The sequence below is a fragment of the Cryptomeria japonica genome, chromosome 7 (genome assembly GCF_030272615.1).
Source record: "Cryptomeria japonica chromosome 7, Sugi_1.0, whole genome shotgun sequence".
In the NCBI taxonomy this organism is placed as follows: Eukaryota; Viridiplantae; Streptophyta; class Pinopsida; order Cupressales; family Cupressaceae; genus Cryptomeria; species Cryptomeria japonica.
In genome coordinates this window covers 392,938,859-392,945,791 of record NC_081411.1, presented here as the reverse complement: position 1 = coordinate 392,945,791, position 6,933 = coordinate 392,938,859, and positions in this window count along the sequence as shown.

Below are 6,933 nucleotides of genomic sequence, written 5' to 3'. Positions count from 1 at the left end.
AGAAGTATCACTTTAGACATATCTGCACATCTGACTCCAAAAAAAGTATACAAAAGAAAACATTGAAAGATAAGGATTGGGGATACCAATGAAAAGGTGCCTAGGTAAAGGGGTGGTTAAAATCTTAGCTCTGATAAGTAACATAGTGATAAGTAACATAGTGTAAAGGATTAGGTATTCTATGTGTTTAAATAAGAGTGTGCTAGCAAGACTAAGTTCAAAAAACTTTGACAAAGGCAAGGGAAGAGAGTGGTGCTTGGAGGAAAAGGATGTCAAGAAGGAACTCTAAAATCCTAATAGAAAAAGGAGATGAAGGCGAGGAATGGTGAAAATTATGTCTAGATGAGAAAGTTAGATCTCTTAATGTGGACAAAGGAAAAAGATAGAATTTGGAGGAAATACATACAAGGAGTGAAATTTTGAAACTCTAATAAAGATAGTCCTTTAAAATGACCTCAAAATCTTCATGCTTAGAACTTATAAGGATAATTTTAACTTATAACACATGATAAGTGTTTAGCATCAACTATGTACATAATAAGGTTGATTTAGTATGTCATGCACTCATCACGATCGGATGTGCCCAATGGGGTTACCTAATGTCCTAAGAAGAGGTTCATTTAATTATCAACTAGAGATGTGTCTTCTTCGATGATGTCGACATTGTATGTGCACTAGGGAAGCCTTGTAAGTTGTTCTATCATTTGTGCATAGAAAATAAACTCAAAACAATAAACTAAATTGAAAACATAACAATGTTGAAAATAAATCTAACTAGACAACAATGGTTGCTAACAAACTGGTTATTTGACACAACAATGGTTGAAGGCTAATTGTTCTAAAATTAAAGGAATTCAATATGCTAAAACAAAACCTATCTTAAATAACTCGCTACTAACAATAAAGAATAATGAATAACAATCTAAACTACTATGAAGTCACAGTTCCTCCAGTGGCCATTGCTTGAGTGGCTTCAATCTTTTACATTAGCATTCAACATGCAATCTACAAGCTTCGTTGCTTAAATCATCTTCTTATTGGAAATCAAATATTATATGGACATATATCAGACTTGTTGATTGAACATAGAAACCATTAACAAAACTCAACACTATCTAGATACTCTCTCTCTTCTCAACTCAACAAGATCTCATATTTGTGCATGAGGCTTGAGAGTTGGATTAATTACAGATCTAAAATAAATTACAACAAATGTCTATTCTCCCATGACAATGAAGAGATGACTTATTCCCGAACAAATTAATAATAAAGATTAAACTAACAAGAGTTGAGAGAGTTCTAATCCTCTTCAAACTCTTACAACATAACTATGGCTGAAAATGTAGAATTACACCTAAAAATGTGGAGAAAGATGTCACAATGACATAATTCATAATTTGTTGTTTCTAAATCCATGAGATGATCAAGAGGTACAAGGGTCCAAATTAAAGTAGAACTCAATCTTTAATTGTTGCCTAAAAATGTCTCAATAAACTTCTAGTGAATGTTGCTCATTAACTATTATGAATCAACTCAAACGGTTTAAAGGGTTTTTAAATATCCTTTCAAGATTTCCAAACCATTTTTAAGATCTGAATTTCGTTAAGAAACATGTGAGATATTCTATTTTTACTAAAATAGATTTTTTTACTTTTTTTGCACTTCCAGTCAATAGCTACATATGTCAATTACCAACATGTTCCTCCTCCTTTCTAGTTGCATGAACGAATCCAACCTCACAAAAAAAATAGTCTTCCTCCCAAAATACTTTGCATTCATCAATAACCTTTTAGTATAATATTTTACCATTATTTAACATTAACTAGCTAGACATACAAATGCATATCAAACACCATTAATCCTAGTTCATAGTTCATAAAACCAAGGTAATGCTTGGAAATAACTTGGAACGACATTATAAACATGAGGTGAAGTGTTGTAACTCATGAAATAATATGGTCGATTTATAGGCTCATCAATAAGGACATTAGAGACAATAAAGGGAAACATTTAGAAAAAATTGGCACATGAAGATCCATAATTTTTTTTAATCAATTATATGTGATGGGGAAAATGAAGCCTAAGTGCACAGAGGATTAGGGACTCAAGCACATTTGGACATAATCAAATTGCACACCAACAATTTGATTTAGGAATTTTCAACTCCTTTATTTCCCCATTGTTGGTTGAGTGATATAGGTTGGTGCCACCAAGGCAATGTTGTAGTTACAAAGTTCAATTGGCCACATGTACTAAGGTTTTAGTAGATTTTTCACCCATGTTTGTGTGTGAGGCCAAGGTACCTTCACCATCACTATTGATTTGTGGACTCTATTATGGGACCATATACATAGTATCCTTGGGATGGATTGGTTCAATACTCATAATGTGATATTTGATTGTTTTCAAATGATAGTGAAATGTACTGATGATCATGGCAATCTAGTAGAGGTTGTTAAGCACACAATTATATTGAGAGGGGAGTGGGGGTGAATTAGTATAACTACTTTTTCAAAATTAACTTTATTAATTACAATTCCAACAATCATTCAAATACAAAGAACACAAGAGCACAATAGTTACGTGGAAACTCTAAAAGGGAGAAAACCATAATAATAAGTTTGCTTTATATATGAATTATAATTTCTTTACAATTTTAGAACCACCAACCCCTCATTTAATTTGTGAGCACCAACTCACTAGAAGCACCGACCCTTCATTCATTTAGAGGCAGCAACCCCTCATTCAAAATTATAGTCACGAGAATTTACAACTCCCTTCTTAATCTGAAATAATTTCCACTCAAATCTGTTATGTCTGATCACCAAACTATCAGAAGGAGATTACAATCTCTCCTTCAAAATCTACAGATAAACTCGTTGAATCTGATCACGTCTGCCAGATTATTTCTCACAAATCTGCTGTATGATATTTCACAAATTGATTATAATTTGATCTTGAATTTATCTCAAAAAGACCACTATCAATTCACATAGAACCTGTAATTCCAATCTATTTCTCCTTGAATCTAAAGAGATCTTCACTTAATCCTTTCTCTTCTCAAATTGGTGGATGTACCTGATTAATCTTTTCTTTTATTGACACTCAACACACACTTCAATCTCCAGAATTGATCCCTCATATATATATTTTATTTCTAAAGATCATGCTTCTTAAAATGAAGAGACACATCCTTGTATTTATTAAAGTGCTTTCTTTTAAATCCCAGCGCTTCATAAAATAGTCATACTCAATTACTGAATCGTTGCCTTGGGTTTATTAATACCATTGAATTGATTAATCGACCACCATTTAGAATATATTAATCAACTGTTTTTTAAAACTAGTCGTTGTCTTTCATCTCTAAATCTGATCGCTACTTATTATTCTTGTGATTGTTGTTTATCTTATCTTAACAAACCTGCTTCTATAAACAAATACAAATCATTGTATTATCTTTAATCACTGTTTAGACATTGTCTTTGATGATCATGGGAATCTAGTGGAGGTAAAGAGTTCAGATATCTATTTTTTGCATGATTTTTTCCATGCAACTAAAAATGAGCAACTAAAAATGAGTATGCATAAAGGATGCTAGATGTTGGTTATCTTTGTGAGTGATCTTGAAGAGAGTGATTACCATTAGGTCTCTTTCAAAAGATCATCCCCTTCTCAAAGAGTATGAGCATATCTTTCTAAGTATTATTATTAATATTATTAATATCTTGTTTAAGCAAGTTGTAGACTTTTGCATTGATTATATTCTTAGAACTCAACCCATCTCATGTGCACAATATTGGATGGATACTCGAGTTAAATGAAAAGTTATAATTTGAAGAATAATTGGAGGAAGGTCATTTTTATCTTAGAATCCCCTTGGGGTGATTAGGCTACCTTTGTAAAGAAGTGAGAAGGATCTCTTTGTATATGCTATGAGCAATTGATTGAGAGTGGAGAAAATATATCTCTCATCAAGAATAAATTACTTATTTGATTAGATGAAAGAAGGTAAAGTATTTTCTAAGATTGACATGAAGTCCAATTACCATCAACTTTGCATGTATGAGATAGATATTCATTGAAATACATTTTAGACTTTTAACAAACACAATATTTTTATGATCGTCATGTTTGGATTGATTAATGTTCCTTTGAAGTTCATGAGCCTCATGAATGGGGTGTTTTGTACCTTCCTAGGTTGATTTGTCCTTCTATTCCTTGATGACATTCCAATTTATTCAATGGCAAAGGAGCATGAGGTTCACTTGCATCAAGTTTTGCAATGGGAAGGTATCAACAAAATATGCTTCTCATTCCCATTTGGATATTTCTACTCGATAAGAAAACTAGCTTTATGACAACATGGCAAAGTGCAAGTTTTCCCACTCAAAGGTGAATTATTTGGGACATGGGATATCTAGATAGGGTATCTCGATGGATCCCTTAAAGTTTCAAGCCATATTGGATTAGCCTATGCCCATGAATGTTAGGTTCATAGTTTCATGGGATTATTGGGTTATTACCATTTCTTTGACATAGACCTCTTGAGAGTGATGCATACCATCACTTCTCTTCAATGCAAAGAGAAGTTCATGTTGTCAAATCAATGTGAGTGGGCCTTTCAAATCCTTAAGGAAATTTTAATGAGTGCAACAATCCTTGCAATGCCTAATCCTACAACTTATTTTGTGCTATAAACTAATGGTTCATTAGATGGGGTAAGGGTGTCCTTATGCAAGAGGATGTGTGATTGCATATGAATTCCAAAAGCTCAAGGATCATGAGTTTAACTACTCTACCCACAATTTTAAATTGATAGTTTTCATCCATGCACTATTATTCTAAAGGTGCTTTCTTTTAGGCTATTGATTTGAGTTGTGCATGGATCATCATAGCCTTCAATATATTCATTCAAGCAAATTTGAATGCTTGTAAATATCAATCATTACATGGACATGTTCCACATCATTTGAGACTAAAAACAAAGTAAAGTGCATTTTTTGTAGCCTTGTGTAAAAGGAGTGCCTCTCATTTCAAAAAACATTTGGCAAAAAGTCAAATCATGATGTAAAAGATTGTATTAACTACCCTCAAGATGCCAACCATCAAGTGAAACGAGGTCTTAAAGCCCTTTTACACAATAGATAAAAGAAATCATGAATGGATGCACATGTTGGATCGAATTTTCTCATTAGGAAAATCCCCAATATTAAAAAGGTCCTTACAACAAACTCTTTAAACATAAAATAATTCTCATATAATTAATGCAAATACAATATAATGTCATTTTCAATTAAAGTATAATTATTTTTATTTATTATAAGAAGATAGTTAAATATTACAGATTAGTTCATCATAATTCATTTAACCATACTTATTTCACTCATTATTTAGTATATCTATGAGTTCTCAATCAAAAGCAACCTAGAATTAATAAATGGCATTAAAATTTAAATAAAAAATTATAATGAGAATTTAATGAAAGTACTGTTTTTTTAGAATGTGATATTTAAAAAAGGAACTTCATTATAATTCAACAATTGAAAACTAAAAATTGAAAAGAATAATTAAAAATTAGCATAAATACCTCAAATGCATAATTTATATACTAAAGAACATTTAATTTACTTTAAAACTATTTTATTTACTACATACATACATAAACAAATAAGTTTTATTTTTAGTTCAAAATTATTTCATTTTATTTCCATTGTTTTTTTATATTTTAAAAAAATAACATTTCTACTAAATTAAAATTAATTCATTTACACTAATGTATTTAGTTTCTATTATTGATCAAGTTGTGTGTGCGCAAGTGGGTGGGTGGATTGGTGAATGTGTGTGAGAGAGCATGCATGCGTGTGTTTTATTTTTATTTTTAATTATATTGGTTATATTTTTATTTTATAGTTTTAAGCTTTTTTAAAAATATATCTAAATAGTTTTTTTTAGGGCATAATCACAACATGAAATGCCTTGCTACCATTGTAGAATGTCAATGTAATACTAGTTTGGCTTTATGATAAATGTATGCACGTATGTATGTCTATATGTGTGTGCATGCATGCGTGCACGCACGCATCTATGTGTGTATGTATGTATGTTTGCATTGTACACATGAATGTATGTGTGTAAGTGTCTATTGTATGTATATGTATGTGTACATGCATACATATACACAACATATATAAATGCACACAAACATATGTGTGTGCGCACACACACATTAGAAAAAAACTTCATTATTTCTAAGGTTTCTTAGGAGACCCTTTTTCAACCCAAATTTCCCTTAATGTGATGCTACAATCGCTCACTTGGAGGTAAAAATAACAATAGATGACACCAACTAGAAAATTTGGTGTGCCTTCTTTTGGATCACAAAGACATAACACAAAGGGGGAATATTAACACTTTCTTTGCACTACACATGAAGCACATCCAACTTTAGATGGCATGAGGTGAAAGAAGACTATGCATGCGTAAGCTATAAAGGCCAATGTTAATTTTTTATAATATTCTAGCATGCCATTCCCCATCATAAGGTCTCTATACTAATATTGTATGGTGCATGACATTGCAATGGGGATCATGAGTTTACAGCCCTTCACACAAAACTTTGAGGACTAACATATTGATAGACATAGTTGAGGACCTAAGCAATGTCCTTGCAAATCATCACAAGAGAGCTAGAATATGATGCACAATAATGTTAGATGAGATGAGAGGAACTATACCCATTAATTTCTTTATTGCATTGGAACTTGGCATTGTGTTTTTGAGATAATGTAAGCACCAAATAAATTGAAACCATCACAAGCACCTTTCACTCTATTTGATGAAAATGCAATTTGAGGTGGGTCCACCACATCTCCATTTATTATTGATAATTTTGTTGTTTGTGTTGTTACAAGGAGATTATTGATGGACAAATAT